We start from the raw sequence: 15,690 nt of genomic DNA on the forward strand, positions 1-15,690 counted from the left end.
TGGCAAAAAGGCACCTTAAGGACTCTCAGACAATGAGAATCAAGATCCTCTGGTCTGATGAAACCAAGATTGAACTCTTTGGCCTGAATGCCAAGCGTCATGTCTGGAGAAAACCTGGCACCCGACTGAGGCGAAGGTTCACCTTCCAACAGTACAACGACCCTAAGCACACACCCAAGACAACGCAGGAGTGACTTTGAGACAAGCCCAGACTTGAACCCAATCGAACGTCTCTGGAGAGACCTGAAAATAGCTGTGCATCTGTGACACTCCCCATCCAACCTGACAGCGCTGGAGAGGATTTGCAGAGAATAATTGGAGGAACTGCCAAGCTTGTGGCATCATACTCAAGGCTATAATCGTTGCCAAAGGTGTTTCAACAAAGTACTGAGTAAAAGGTCTGAGTACTTATGTTAATTTAATATTTAGATATTTATTTTAAATTCTTTACCTAAAAAAGGCTGTAAATTAACAAAACGTGGAAAAAGTCAAGGAATACTTTCCGAATGCACTATAACTTTACTGTACTGTACAGTACGGTACTATACTCTACTGTTCTGTGCTGTTCTATACTGTGCTGTTCAACCTTGGGAAACATAGTCGTCTATGATTAATTCAGATTTGATCCAGTCTGTACCGGCCTTGATTTGGCCCAAAAAATTACGTCTATGATTCGTTCAGATTTAGTCCGGTCCGGACTGGCCTTGATTTGGCCCAAACAATGTCTATTATTGGTCCAGTAGGGCGTTTGCCTTTCATGCCACAACCCGGGTTTGTCGTTCTCTACAAATGTTAGCCATGACCGTGAAACATCATGACTGGTAGTCCAAGTAATATGGTGAAAACTCCTTCTACTAGCCTATAATTCCTCTGATCCTGCTTTTAGATTTGTGGGAAGTACTGTAGTGAATGTGTATAGGCCTACACTTATTTTTAAAGTTGTGGGGAAATGCCCTTTATAGGAACCTTCAGAGGCTGAATGATTGATTTCTCTCCGGATCCAGATTTCCTGCAGTAGCAAATCCATCTTTCCCATCCAATCAAATTACTGAATGAACAGGCATACTCAACAAACTGTTGCTACAGCAGACCAGGTGTAGCTTGTTAAACACCATATTGAAAGAAGAAGTAGCTTGGTACTTGTGCTGCAAGACAGACGGAAGACTCACTAAACTGGGTAAGCTTTTTCTTTTTCTAAATTAACTTTCAATTGAACGTTATTTCTAATTCTGCTACTCTACTTAAACTGCGTTTGGTAAATTCGACAGCAGTGATGTCTAGGCTACTGGTAGACTGTAAAAAAAAAAACTGTGTAGAAACTTAGCTAACGTTAAATATAATCAGCGTATTATGCTGTCTGTATGCTGTAAGAGTCGATAACCAATTGGTGTTAATTGTCATTTTTATCAGTCATATTTTGCATGACTCTTTAGTCATTTTTGACCTAGTGCGTACTACGATTCCCCGAGTGTTATTCACCTCTGAGTGCCATTCACCTCCCATAGTGCCAGTCACCTCCCTCAATCAATACACTTTGATTATTGTGGGTTCTGTGTAATTCCTTTTGTATTATCCAATGCTAACTAAACGGTGAATATCTGGTGTCATTTTGTCTTCTTTTTGTATGTGAGAAGAGATGTTGTTTCTTAGGGGAAGGTAAATGTTTATTTTCGTTTCTGTATATTTGAACAAAATTTTACTCCAGTTTAAGAACGGATAAGATACAAATCTCACTGTGGGGTCAGGGACGAAAATCTGATATCCACTTTGGAGGGGACAATTACATGAAATTTTCTCAAGAGCAATTCCTGAGGGGGACACCAAAAGTAGTGCTGTAACACATAGCCTACATTGTAATATGGTAAATGTATATTGAGGAACCAAAGAAATAAGGTGTTTGCCGTACTCCTAACTACCGGTACCCAAAACTACACAACTAATCACAACAGCAATACCATTGCCTTTAACAAATCTTAGTTCAGTCACCAGTTTAAGTTGAGAGTGGGGGTATCCATGGCATTTTCCAATTATGTTCCTATTTTACAAGTAAAAAAAATTGAGAACCTTTCATAATGTTGCCAAACAAAGACTCAACAAACTTACCTGAGACTCCCTGTCTCTGCCAGTCTGTCCCTGCATATCTGTCCCCAACTCTGCTGTCTGTGTGCCATCTGTTGCCTGCTCTGCCTAATGACATCATTGTGAAACATTTCCATTAGAATTTCATTTCTTTCTTATGAACATTTTATCAATTAGTCTTTGAGATATTAGGCTACTAGGGTTCTTACTATGCGTTTTGGTGTATTGAAAAATACTCTGATGTCCGTCTTTTATTTTTCAGCCATTTTTCTACCTGGCTGGCTGGCTGGCTACACACACACACACACAGTGTGTAGGTTATTTACAGTAGGAGATGGGCTTATATCTTCTTCAATCATTCTATTTGGGCTTCGATCTAAAAGGTAGCTAGCAAATGTGAAACGGATTAAAATGACAAGAGTTGACAGCTGTATGAGTTCACCATTTACACAACATATGCTGCAACCTTTTGTAATTTTAATAGTTTGTTTCATATTGGCTGGCTTCCAACAATAGCTGAATTTGCAAAGCTAGCGAGCACCAATTCAGTTTCAGTGGTGTTTGCTATAATCTTTGCTACCTGGGTTAAATAAAGGTGAAATAAAATAAATAAAAGTTCCCTTGCGACAATTTAGCTTTTGCAACGACACCATTAAATATATTTAAGACAATGGTAGAAGAGAGTGTAGTTCTGTTCAGTTTGGATTTCAGTTTATCGCTAACCTTATCACATGGACTTTGAAGCACTAACTTACATCATCTGCATGCTGATTCCATCTTTGACGACGCCACATAAATGGAATAGGTACTAGCTAGCTTAATAGTTAATATTTGCGCGCTAGCTCTGCATATTCAGCTAGTGTGTGTGTGCGCGATTGACTGGATGAACCTCACGGCAGTTACGTGCAAACTAAGCAACTGGCAGTGGATCAAACCATTGTGAGGCAAAGGGCGGGGGGGTCGCAATCTTTTGAAACTTAAAAATGCGCTATTAAGTGTCTATAATCAGCACAATTGCTTTCATTGCGTATTATTAATATTAATTAAATTACATAGTTATGTTTCAGTGATATATTGGGGGGGGCAAATCGTATTTTTCCCAGGACGGGGGGGTCGTGTCCCCCCCGTCCCCCCCGGGATTTCCGCCCCTGTGTGGGGTAGATGGTTAAAGCTCCTAAACGGAATTGTCATCAACACGTTTCCACTGTCCATACCTGCCTACACCTTTAACACCTTAGACAACATGATTACTCAGTTTATTTGGACTATTAAAAGGACAAGGATTAACCTAGCTAGATTAGACAGAGACAGAAGGGAGAATTAAAGCTGCTTAACATGTAATTATATCAAGAAGCCTTTATAACTGCCCAAACAGGCTCTCTTTATTGAGAACTCTAAAAGGGCAATTTGGGTTGACATTGAAGAAGAACTTAATGCCCCATTTGGAGCATCCTATTATCTGAGTCAACACTTAAATGTGGGACTGCAGAATCCCATAATGTCTCATACTAAGAAATATGGCGTCGGATAAGTAAAAGAGACATCTTTAACTTTCCTGACAAGCTCTGCTTCGTTATGGAACAACCACACATACAAATTAGGAGGACAGGTGGTTTTCTGGAAAGAGTGTCTAAGCCTCAAAACAAATACATTTCACTTTTGCTTTTAGTGTCAACTTGAATTTAAGTTAGGCTGTGGAATACTGGCCCCTTGATGATGTCTGCAAGTGGCTGAATACCAATGATCTCCATGATTCAATACCATCATTCCAAGGTTAACAATCTGTCTGAAGAATGACAACTCTATTCAATTGTCCATTTGTAACAAATATACTTTCTCTGTGTCCAGACTACTCACACATTTTGGCCTCTATCACCAGCATGAACCATGTGTTCTAATTACCTGTGGACTTAATGGGTGTGGGAAAACAAATAGATGTTTCAGCGCTTATCGGTCACACGTCTACCGAAACCACTAAGAGCTTTTAAGCGCCAACTTAGATGAGAATTGCCCCCGTGATGAACCCATTGAAGATACCGTGAGCAGTGTAGAGAGTCTGCCAGAGGCTGAGCATGTTCATGCCACAGAGATCAACACTGACCAGCTAATTGAAGGTCTCAAAAATAATATCTGTCTTTTTATTTAGAAAATCAGGGAAGAACACTGCATACGGTACAGAGTAGCATTGTTGAGGACCTCAGAACCATTTTTGATGCATTTATGAAACACTACAATGATGCCCTCAGGTTTTACCTTACAAATAAGCAAATAAACGTGGTTGAACATGACAATCTCAGGGACTTGCTTAACAACTCTGTAGTATTTGAGGAATGCATTAGAGTGGATGCTGGAGCACTACTGTGTGAAAGAATTGGATATGGTCAGGCCAATTGAAGTACCCCTGAGCAACAAAGGTCATAAAACAAGGTAATTTCAACACATCCCATTGGTCAGCATACTGTAAAAAATAGCAAGTAAGGAAGAGGTCTGGGCCACCTTGAATCAAGATCAAAAGCCACATAATGATGAAATTCTGGAAGACTACTGACAGTGAATTGTTCAAATCAAATCCCCATCTAACGAAGCAGAGCCTCCATCTGCAGATCTATATAGATGCATTTGAAGTTGTCAATCCACTGGGTTCTAAAAAAGGCAAGCACAAATTGATCACAATGTACTTTTGATTAGGAAATCTTGACCACAAGGATACTTCCCATCTCCAAAATATATACCTTTCCACACTGGTTCATCGCCACCTCATTAAAAAAGCCATCACTTACGAAGATGTATTGAAACCTTTGATACGTGACATCCAGGAATTGGAAACACAGGGTGGGACGTTACCACGCAATGGTGAAAACAAAACATTCCGAGGCACAATCAACAATCTCAGCAGATATTCTCTCCACACATGCAGTTGCAGGGTTGAGCAAAAACGTTTCCTCTGGTCGCATTTGTCGCTTCTGCTTGGCTGCCAAGGGGGACATTTGCTCAAAAATCACTGAAGAGGAATTCACCATGCGTGACCCAGACAACTACAAGTACCATCTGCAGGCTGTGGAAGAAAATCCAGACAATGCATCGATGTATGGCATCAAAGCCTGTTGCTTCTCTCAGCTGAATCATGTGCCATCTCCAATGACTTATCTGTTTCATAAGGGCATCATACCCACAGTGCTCAGACTAGTGCTGCAACAATTGGTTCAAGAGAGGCAAATTACTCTTGCCCAGATTAACTATGAGATTGAGAACTTGTTTTATGGCAAACAAGATTTGTCTTCTAAACCTGTGCCACTATCCAAGAGAGTCTTAAGGAACAATGGCCATCTATAAGGAAGTGCATCAGAAAAATGTACACTTTTCCATTTACTTCCCCAAATGATTGGTAGTCAAATACAAAATGGGATCACTACCTCCTGCTTTGAGAGATATAAGACATCATCTATGCCCCAGGAGATCTTGGGTCCCATATCTGTCAGAAAAAATCCCTGAATTTCAAGCTCTCTTCCAGGAGCTGTTTCCAGGGAAGACAATCCCAAAGATGCACTACCTCATCCACTACCCTTGGCTGCTACTTGCCTATGGACCTTTGATCCACCAGTCCACCATGCGATTTGAAGTGAAACACCAATATTTCAAGAGGCTCTCAGCAGTTGTGGGAAACTTTGGCAAAAAGACATCAGCTCAGACAATGCTGGGAGCAAACCAACAACAACTGCCTTGTCAACACAACAACACACTGTGCGGACACGAGAAGTCCCACTGCAGGCACTTCCAAACTCTGCCCGTGCAGTATTAAGTGCCAGATTCGGAGAAGCCATCAGAGCAAAATGTGCCACCAATGCAAAGTCTAATGCAGTGAACAACGTGCTATACAAAGTACTGTAGGATTCTATTTGGTCATTGACACTGCTCATTCAGAAGAGATCCCTGTGTTCATGGAAGTGTTAGGAATATGCAGTTTCCTTGGTGCTTGTGTAGTAAAGAACTACTACCAGCCAGTTTCAACAGCCATCACCACACATAGAGTACATGGTTCAACACAGTCAACAGTGGATTGCTGTAAGGCCTGGTGAGGAGATCGATTTCCATGGGTTAGATGGATACAGGAACCCCGAGGGAAGAGTGTCCATTTCACTCCACCACTGGATTGCAGTTAGTGAAAATTAATTAATTTATTAACTCATTAAGCACAAAACACTTTTGTTTTCACATTTTCATATGCGTTCTATTCTGATATGCTTTGACCAGAACACTGACATGTTATTTTTCTTTTGTATCTTTTTTCCCACAGAACACCAAATTGATGGAGAGACATTAATGTTATTGGACCAAAGAACGGTGGAACAATTCGTTCCAATGATCAAAGTTTGAATCAAATTTTAAAAATCATGGAGAATCTGGAAGCTGTAAATAGGTAAGTCAAGATGGCGCCGACAGAGATGGTCACCTCGCTTCAGGTCCTTAGGAAACTATGAAGTTATTCGTTTTTTTAAGTATTATTTTATGTATTATTTCTTACATTGTTAGCCCAGGAAATCTCAAGTGTTATTACAAACAGCCGGGAAGAACTATTGGATATAAAAGCGATGACAACTTACCAACATTACGACCAGGAATACGTCTTTCCCAAAGCGGGTCCTTTGTTCGGACCTCAACCTTGGACATGGGATCTTATCCCAGAGGCCGAAGCCAAAACAACGCAGTTGCCGCAGGAGAGGCAGACGGAACAGCATACTGGTCAGACTCAGAAGGCGAGGACACCATCCACCGCTCCCGAGCATATTACTCGCCAATGTCCAATATCTAGATAACAAGGTGGCCGAAATTAGGGCACGAGTTGCCTTCCAGAGAGACATCAGAGATGGTAACATTCTCTGTTTCACAGAAACATGGCTCACTCTGGATATGTTGTCAGAGTCGGTACAGCCACCCGGTTTCTTCATGATTCACGCCGACAGAAACAAACATCTCTCTGGTAAGAAGAAGGGCGGGGGTGTATGCCTTATGATTAACGACTCATGGTGTAATCACAGTAACATACAGGAACTTAAGTCCTTTTGTTCACCTGACCTAGAATTCCTTACAATCAAATGCCGACCGCATTATCTTCCAAGAGAATTCTCTTCGATTATAGTCACAGCCGTGTATATCTCCCCAAGCAGATACCTCGGCGGCCCTGACAGAACTTCACTGGACTCTATGTAAACTGGAAACCATACATCCTGAGGCTGCATTTATTGTAGCCGGGGATTTTAACAAAGCTAACCTGAGAACGAGACTTCCTAAATTCTATCAGCAGATTGAATGCGCGACACGGGCTTCTAGCATTCTGGATCATTGCTACTCTAACTTCCGCAATGCATAAAAAGCCCTCCCCCGCCCTGCCTTTGGCAAATTTGACCATGACTCCATGTTGTTGCTCCCAGCCTTTAGACAGAAACTAAAACAGGAAACGCCCTCGCTCAGTTCTGTCCAACGCTGGTCTGACCAATTAGATTCCACGCTCAGGATTGCTTCGATCACGTGGACTGGGATATGTTCCGGAAAGCCTCAGCCAACAACATTGATGTATATGCTGACTCGGTGAGAGAGTTTATTAGCAAGTCCATCGGAGATGTCGTACCCACTGTGACTATTAAAACATTTCTAGACCAGAAACCTTGGATTGATGGCAGCATTTGCGCAAAACTGAAAGCGCGAACCACCGCTTTTAATCATGGCAAGGCGATTGGAAACATGACCGAATACAAACAGTTTAGCTATTCCCTCCTCAAGGCAATCAAACAAGCAAAGCGTCATTATAGAGACAAAGTAGAGTCACAATTCAACGGCTGAAACACGAGACGTATGTGGCAGGGTCTCAGAATGCTGTTCATTGACTACAGCTCAGCATTTAATACCCTGGGTCTCGACCCCACCCTGTGCAACTGGGTCCTGGACTTTCTGACGGGCCGCCCCCAGGCAGTGACGGTAGGAAATTTACATCTCCACCCCGCTGATCCTCAACACTAGGGCCCAACAAGGGTGCGTTCTCAGCACTCTCCTGTACTCCATGACTGCATGGCCATGCACGCTCCCAACTCAATCATCAAGTTTGCAGACGACACTACAGTGGTAGGCTTGATTACCAACAACGACGAGACAGCCTACAGGGAGGAGGTGAGGGCCTTCGGAGTGTGGTGTCAGGAAAATAACCTCTCACTCAACGTCAACAAAACAAAGGAGATGATCGTGGACTTCAGGAAACAACAGAGGGAGCACCCTCCCATCCACATTGACGGGACAGTAGTGGAGAAGGTGGAAAGTTTTAAGTTCCTCAGCGTACACATCACGGACAAACTGAAATGGTCCACCCACACACACAGCATGGTGAAGGCGCAACAGCGCCTCTTCAACCTCAGGAGGCTGAAGAAATGTGGCTTGTCACCTACAACACTCACAAACTTTTACAGATGCACAATCGAGAGCATCCTGTCAGGCTGTATCACTGCCTGGTACAGCAACTGCACCGCCCTCAACCGCAAGGCTCTCCAGAGGGTGGTGCGGTCTGCACAACGCACCACCCTCTAGGACACCTACAGCACCCGATGTCACAAGAAGTCCAAAAAGATAATCAAAGACAACAACCACCCGAGCCACTGCCTGTTCACCCCGCTATCATCCAGAAGGCGAGGTCAGTACAGGTGCATCAAAGCTGGGACCGAGAGACTGAAAAACAGCTTCTATCTCAAGGCCATCAGACTGTTAAACAGCCATCACTAACATAGAGAGGCTGCTGTCAACATAGACTCAAATCTCTGGCCACTTAATAAATGGACTTAATAAAGGTATCACTAGTCATCTTAAATAACGCCACTTTAATAATGTTTACATATCCTACATTACCCATCTCATATGCATATACTGTTCTATACCATCTACTGCATCTTGCCTATGCCTATCATTAGTCATTTTAAATAACACCATTTTAATCATGTTTACATATCCTACATCACTCATCTCATATGTTTATACTTGTCACGTTCGTCGTACAGAGCGGACCAAGGCGCAGCGTCAGTTGAGTTCCACATACTTTATTGTATAGTGAATCTACCAAAACCATAAACAAACATTAAACGAACATGAAAGCCGTAGTGCTAAACACACTAACACAAACAATATCCCACAACCCAGGTGGGAACAATGGAGAACTTAAGTATGACAATGAACATCAGCTGCCTCTAATTGAGAACCATACCAAGAGCACCAACATAGAAATGAAAAGACTAGAACACCCCCTAGTCACGCCCTGACCTACAACACCATAGAGAACCAAGGGCTTGCTATGGTCAGGGTGTGACAATACTGCTCTATACCATCTACTGCATCTTGCTTATGCTGCACGGCCATCACTCATCCATATATTTATATGTACATATTCTTATTCATCCCTTACATTTGTGTGTATCAGGTAGTTAGATTACTTGTTAGATATTACTGCATGGTCGGAACTAGAAGAACAAGCATTTCGCTACACTTGCATTAACATCTGCTAACCATATGTATGTGACCAATAAAATTTGATTTGATGTATGACTGTTATCTGCATCATTGATTCTGTCACATTGATCCTATTCCAATCCTCTGCTCTTTTTTTCCCTTTCTGAGCCTGAAAACACAAAACCAGTGTGTTATTGTTAGTTCACAGCTACAGCAAACAGCCCAGCAAAATGACCCAGCATCTGTCCAGCAAAATGACCCACCAACTGGCCTTCAGCATGACATATCAACTAGCCAGCAACAGGACACATCAATCAGCCATCGCCCCACTGTGCACTCGAAGTGGAGGTCTCAGATTGTGCAGGTCTTAGCTTAATGTTAATGATATAAGTTCCTCAATTATGAATCAGTGTGTGTGTGTGTGTGTGTGTGTGTGTGTGTGTGTGTGTGTGTGTGTGTGTGTGTGTGTGTGTGTGTGTGTGTGTGTGTGTGTGTGTCATCCTGAGCCCTTCTCCTGTCTTCCATACTCTCCTCCATACTGTTGTCATAACCACTGTATCTGATAGCATAGCACATATTCAACTTTTACATGATGACAATCAACGGCATCAATCAATGTCATTTGTATTACAAATGTAATTGTTAGTCTAACTGTAATGTTGTTTAAGTACCCAAGTACCCAGCAATACATGGATGTGAGGACAGCGCTCAATCAAAAGTACCCCTCGTTGAGAGACCAGACAGGGAAGGGATATGTAAGAATTCTTCAGTTTTCCTACTCACACTAATTCACACTAATAACCTTTTTACACTATTTTGCCTACCCAGACCATAATGTGCTGGCTTGGATATTTTCTTCTCACATTGTTAAACCATCACATTTCCAGCAGCTTAACAAGACCATCTCTAGTCTGCTCCTCTGACCTCAGTCCCAATAATCTGTCATGACATTTCTCCTCTCCACATTTTTTTTTTTAAGGAGTCAGGGCACGGCATGAAAAATAATAAATACAAAAAAGAACATCAGCCGCTTGCTCGCATTGCACAAGTACAGGAAATGCAGAAGAGGTTTGGGAGGCCAAAAAAATCCCTCAATGACACCAAAAGTGAAGACCCTGCATACAAAAAATGGCCCGTATTCAGTGTGTCGAAGTCGCACAGATGATCACGGATCACTTTTTAAGATCAAATAAAATTTAATGGATCAGCACTCTGAGATGCTTTGTGAATACGGGACGTTTGCCTTTTTCTGTAGACTTTGATCCTGTTTGATGCTGTATGTATCAATATTTGATCATATTAATATTAGATTTTCAGACTGACGCTGGTGAGGATTCCTTCAGTCAAAAGTTACATGTTGAAAAGATGCAGGTGGAGTGCCAAAAAAAGACACAGAACAGAAGTTCCCTACAAAACAAAATGAGAAAAGGCTGAAAAATATCACTTTTTTATCAAACAAAAAGGCACCAAGAACATCTTAAAACAGTACCCAACACTCCGTTTGTCAGCCACTGTAAGTAGACAAAAAGTTGCAGAATCTCTACAAGACGGCACTTCTCCCACACACGGAGGTAATTTTTTAAATCAATGTTACTGCATGTAAAATGGACCCTTAACAGAATAGAGCCGTTCTAATTCTATTGATTCTAATCTAGACTTTTTATTACACACCCTCCAAGTTCAGGTCTGATCACTGCAGCCATTTTGCTCCTCCCCTACTTCTTCAAAGAAGATCCAAGTGGGCTGTACGTCACAGACAGGGTTTGTATTTCCCAGCAGACAAATAAATAAATGCAAAGTTAGTAGTACTGTGTAAGGTGTACTGGGCTCAGTTGCTAACTTACTGTTTGAAATATGACTTGAGTAACTTATATATATATATTTTTACTTCTTACAGTGTGTAAAGTTCCCGTCTCTGTAGAGAGGGATAAAGGAGAGCAGAGATTTATGTGATGTCTGCAAGTGAGATTTCTGTGACTTCTAAAGTCAATAAAATGAATTTGTGACTTTACAAGTTTCCCACTAAATGGTATTTGTATTATTATTGTTAATAATTGTTAATATTATTATTATTATTCATAATAGAAAACATGGGACATAAAAGGTTTCTAAAGGTTATTTTAGGAAAAGGTTCCTGGAAGCACCTTTATGTGTTCCGTCGTTGTTGAACCCCTAAAGGTGCCTCCAGGAATCTTTTCTTTTTAGAGTGCGCTACTGCTTACATAGCTGTCTATAAAGATGCCATAATTGAATGCATGGCTCTCTCAGCACATTTTAGAATGGAGACTAAACGCAACTTCTGCTATGTTCTGTAGAGACAGACTGCACTTTTTCCTTGTGATGCAGTCTGACTACAGAACATAGAAATGCGCGGAAATGTCAGCTATGTAGGTATAAGTATGGTGTCGTAAGGAACATTGCAGAAGTAGTGTGTTTAATCTCAACTGTAAAATGTTGTGCTGACAAGTGTTAGCCATGCACTTTGAGCTGTCATGGTACACGATAATGTCCAGCTGCAGGAGTACCAGCTCTGTGGTTCTGCTACCACTAAATTACGGTCTCACTAATAAATATTGTAAAATAATTCCAGAAACGCATCCTGTTTAAGCTGGTGGCAATATTGGAAGAGATGTGGAGGATAGGTGGAATCGCAAAGCCAGATGACTCAGCCTTTCATATCAGGAGGCTAGAAATTCTAGAGGAGCGTCTGGAGCAAGAGACCCAGCTAAACAATTCAGATGCCATGGTAATGTTTGATTTCTTTGAATTAAGACAACTAAAAATGGCATGTGTCTAGCTGTAATGCCCTGGCCATAGAGAGGGGTTTTTGTTCTTTATTTTGGTTTGGCCAGGGTGTTGCATTGGGTGGGCGTTCTATGTTCCTTTTTCTATGTTTTTGTATTTCTTTGTTTTGGGCCGTGTGTGGCTCCCAATCAGGCACAGCTGAAGCTCGTTGTTGCTGATTGGGAGTCACACATAAGGAGCATGTTTTTCCTTTGGGTTTTGTGGGTAATTGTTTCTGTTCAGTGTGTTTCCTGTCAGTACTGTTTGGCTGTCGGTTTTCCTGTTTTTTTTGTATAGTGTTCACTTTGTTTGAATTAAATGTCAAGATGAACACTAACTCCGCTGCACCTTGGTCTTCTTCCGACGACAGCCCTTACAGAATTACCCACCAACAACGGACCAAGCAGCGGAGGAAGGAGCAGCACAAGGAGAGGCACCAGGAGAAAAGCTATCTGGAGTCGTGGACTTGGGAGGAAATCCTGGACGGGAAAGGACCATGGGCTCAAGCTGAGGATTATCGCCGCTCACAGTGGGAGATCGAGGCGGCGAGAGCTGAGAGGCGCTGGTATGAGGAAAGGGAGCGCAACGGACACGGGAGGCAGCCCCCACAAAATTGTTTGGGGGGGCACACGGGGAGATTGGCAGAGTCAGGCGGTAGACCTGAGCCAACTCCCCGTGCTTACCGGAAGCAGCGTGGTACTGGTAAGACACTGTGTTATGCTGTGGAGCGCACGGTGTCCCCAGTGCGCGTTCAAAGCCCGGTGTGCTACATACCAGCCCCCCGCAAGTGCCATGCGAGTGCAGGCATCGAGCCAGGGCAGATGGTGCCAGCTCAGCGCGTCTGGTCTCCAGTGCCCCACCTCGGTCCAGGTTATCCTGCGCCGGCATGCGCACTGTGACTCCAGAGCGCTGGGAGGGTCCAGTTCGCCCAATGCCTGCTCTCCGCCCGTGCCGGGCCAAAGTGGGCATTCAGCTTGGAGTGTGGGTAAAGAGCGTCCGTACCAGAACTCCAGTGCTCCCCCACAGCCCGGTTTATCCTGTGCCTCCTCCTCGGACCCGGCCTCCAGTGGGTCTCCCCATACTGGTCAGTCCTGTGCCTGCTCCACGGACCAGGTCTCCAGTGGGTCTCCCCATCCTGGTCCGTCCTGTGCCACCTCCCAGGACTAGGCCTCCAGTGGGTCTCCCCATCCTGGTCCGTCCTGTGCCACCTCCCAGGACTAGGCCTCCAGTGGGTCTCGCCAGTCCGGAGCCGCCAGAGCTGCCCGCCAGTCCGGAGCCGCCAGAGCCGCCCGCCAGTCCGGAGCCGCCAGAGCCGCCCGCCAGTCCGGAGCCGCCAGAGCCGCCCGCCAGTCCGGAGCCGCCAGAGCCGCCCGCCAGTCCGGAACCGCCAGAGCCGCCCGCCAGTCCGGAGCCGCCAGAGCCGCCCGCCAGTCCGGAGCCGCCAGAGCCGCCCGCCAGTCCGGAGCCGCCAGAGCCGCCCGCCAGTCCGGAGCCGCCAGAGCCGCCCGCCAGTCCGGAGCCGCCAGAGCCGCCCGCCTGTCCGGAGCCGCCAGAGCCGCCCGCCTGTCCGGAGCCGCCAGAGCCGCCCGCCTGTCCGGAGCCGCCAGAGCCGCCCGCCTGTCCGGAGCCGCCAGAGCCGCCCGCCTGTCCGGAGCCGCCAGAGCCGCCCGCCTGTCCAGAGCAGTCAGAGCCGCCCGCCAGCCCGGTGAGTCCTGTGCCTACGCCTAGGGCCAGGCCTCTTTCATGTCTCCCCAGCCTGGTGAGTCCTGTACCTGTGCCCAGGGCCAGGCGTCCTTCATATCTCCCCAGCCTGGTGAATCCTGGGTCAGTGCCGCCGGAGCCGCCAGGGACGGTCGCCAGCCGGACGCAGCCAGGGACGCCTGCCAGCCGGGCGCAACCAGGGTCACCCGCCAGCCGGGCGCAGCCATCGCCGCCCGCCAGCCAGGCGCAGCCATCGCCACACGCCAGCCGGGTGCAGCCATCGCCGCCCGCCAGCCGGGTGCAACCAGGGCCGCCCGCCAGCCGGGCGCAGTCAGGGTCGCCCACCAGACCTTCGGCGCGGCCAGGTGCGCCACCTAAGAGGGCGACGCCAAGGGTGGAACAGAGGCCACGTCCCGCACCTGAGCCGCCGCCGTAAGAAGGCCCACCCGGACCCTCCCCTTCAGTGTCAGGTTTTGCGGCCGGAGTCCGCACCTTGGGGGGGGGGGGGTACTGTAACGCCCTGGCCATAGAGAGGGGTTTTTGTTCTTTATTTTGGTTAGGCCAGGGTGTTGCATTGGGTGGGCGTTCTATGTTCCTTTTTCTATGTTTTTGTATTTCTTTGTTTTGGGCCGTGTGTGGCTCCCAATCAGGCACAGCTGAAGCTCGTTGTTGCTGATTGGGAGTCACACATAAGGAGCATGTTTTTCCTTTGGGTTTTGTGGGTAATTGTTTCTGTTCAGTGTGTTTCCTGTCAGTACTGTTTGGCTGTCGGTTTTCCTGTTTTTTTTGTATAGTGTTCACTTTGTTTGAATTAAATGTCAAGATGAACACTAACTCCGCTGCACCTTGGTCTTCTTCCGACGACAGCCCTTACAGTAGCACAAATTGAATATTGGTCACAATCAAGTCAGAGAGCACTGTATGATGTATCATCTTTGGTAGTTCATGAAATGGTACAACATTGTTTTGATATAGATTGTGCTGCTGGTCAAAATTGGTGCTAGGGATGTGAAAGACTGCACCAACAAAACCCTGGACAGGTAGGTACTTGATCATCCAATCATCTAGTGTCCTGATCTTTTCTATTCATTTGAGGGTTAAAGCAAATAGCTGGCCCCTTCTGCACAGCCCCTTATACAGTCATGTAGGCTCATGCACTTGCAGGGTTATTATCTTACTCAAACTTGACTACTTCATACACTACTTCATACACCTTTTGCTCACACTCACTTATACATAGTCATTGTTATTCAATTTGCTTGCTTGCCATTTTTGGTGATTCTTGCTTGTATCCCATGAGTTTATTGTGTTTCAGGATATTCACAAATGGCCTGATGGCAAAATTCTATTTGAAGGGGAGGGGAAAACGGTCTAAGATACCCTTCTTAAACACCAACATCTGTTCTGTAGTGAACGTAACTACCACCATTTTCCATTGTTTTGTGAAATAATCATTTGCGTTTGCTTTCTTTCTTAGCTTTGTACCTTGATACAGATACGACGTGTTTCCTGATGTTACCGTGACTTGAAATATAAACTGAAATGTGACGTGGAACTTTACCCCTAGAACTGTTGCATTAGAACCATCCTGCTCCTTTAGGGTATCAGTAATTCAAGCCATTGAGTGCAGGCATGTGCACAGAT

Source organism: Salmo salar, chromosome ssa06 (assembly GCF_905237065.1).
Source record: "Salmo salar chromosome ssa06, Ssal_v3.1, whole genome shotgun sequence".
Classification (NCBI taxonomy): Eukaryota; Metazoa; Chordata; class Actinopteri; order Salmoniformes; family Salmonidae; genus Salmo; species Salmo salar.